The sequence below is a fragment of the Rhagoletis zephyria genome, unplaced genomic scaffold, assembly GCF_001687245.7.
Source record: "Rhagoletis zephyria isolate East Lansing unplaced genomic scaffold, Rhagoletis_zephyria_1.1 Rzeph_scaffold_02011, whole genome shotgun sequence".
In the NCBI taxonomy this organism is placed as follows: Eukaryota; Metazoa; Arthropoda; class Insecta; order Diptera; family Tephritidae; genus Rhagoletis; species Rhagoletis zephyria.
In genome coordinates this window covers 2,251-3,586 of record NW_016159095.1, presented here as the reverse complement: position 1 = coordinate 3,586, position 1,336 = coordinate 2,251, and the positions used below count along the sequence as shown (strand labels likewise).

At 36.9% G+C, this 1,336-nt stretch overlaps 1 long non-coding RNA gene across 1 annotated transcript; it reads right to left on the bottom strand.

Moving 5' to 3' along the window:
* Window positions 1-66: 66 nt before the first annotated feature.
* Window positions 67-1,132, bottom strand: LOC108365820 (uncharacterized). The gene is made up of 3 exons (XR_001848010.1): window positions 1,048-1,132; window positions 919-971; window positions 67-564 (listed from the first exon to the last, which is right to left on the bottom strand). It is a non-coding gene; the product is annotated as an uncharacterized LOC108365820 (long non-coding RNA).
* Between the last annotated feature and the right edge of the window lie 204 nt (window positions 1,133-1,336).

Sequence of the window (1,336 nt, the reverse complement as noted above, 5' to 3'; positions counted from 1 at the left end):
CAGCATTTGGTCGATGCAACTACAACAACTGATGCAAATGCAGCGGATGCAAATGTTGTTCCTGACCGAAAATGTCTGTTTTTAAAAACGCATCAATAATATACATATACATATAATAATTTACACAATTTACATTAAACTCAGTTGGCACAAATTAAGTAAATTTGCTGTTAATTGGAATTAAAAGAAACTGATTTTTATATTGTTGCGCTTAGAAAAACAGACATTCTACTGGACTTTTCACATTTATTGCACCACACTTTTTGCTGTTTACATATCTACCTAGTTGCACTTTTAACATACAAAAGTACATACATATTTGCATTGCACTTGGAGCAACCGCGTTTCTTAATATTTAAACCAGTCATGCCCAACGTCGGCAGAACTCCATAAGCAAATGCCCTGCGCTGGCAGAATTCCATATGCAAGTGCCCTGCGCTGGGCATGACTGATTTGAACAATAAAACTCGCCGAACAATGTAGCTGGTATGATGTAGGGTTGAGAGCTATTGGTGACCAATGGTGTTCAGTGTGCTGTGGATGTCTTTGCAGATGTTTGGCAATCTAAAAGAAATAATTACATTATAATCAAATGAAACTGTTAACAATGGTTAAATGCTGACTTCCAAGTTGGTATATTGCAAAGCATCAGCCTCGTTTATTTCTAAACTATAACTGATGGAAATGACCACGACAGTCGGGTCTACGTAACCGGAACGACCCAGATTTATNGTGACCACGACAGTCGGATCTACGTAACCGGAACGACCCAGATTTATATCTGGCCAAGGACTGTCACTCCAGCAACACTCCCTAAAANCCAATTCGACGTTTGAACATGGTTGCGCTTATTGCACTTTTCCATTAGTTATATTTAGTTTAGAAATAAAAGAGGCTAATGCTTTGCAATATACCAACCTGGAACTCAGTTCAGTTCTGATGGCTTAAGTCTCCTGCTGATGTTTGGCTATCTATGGATATATAAAATATACATATATGTATTTAATAAAAGAAAAATACATTTAATCAAATTAAATCGCTTCTTACCTCCAAAATTTTGCGCGAAATTGATGTTTTTCTTCGCAGCCTACTAGAATCAAATTTGAAATTCGCTGTCAAATTTCGCCTGATTNACCTCCAAAATTTTTCGCGAAATTGATGTTTTTCTTCGCAGCCTACTAGAATCAAATTTGAAATTCGCTGTCAAATTTCGCCTGATTTTCACTTGCTCGCTCTAACGCATATAATTCTTATTAAGAGTGCGAATTCTTATAGCTACGCTGCTCTTACTTATGGAAACTTTTTTCGACAACTTTTGAGTGTGTGGGTGAGATGA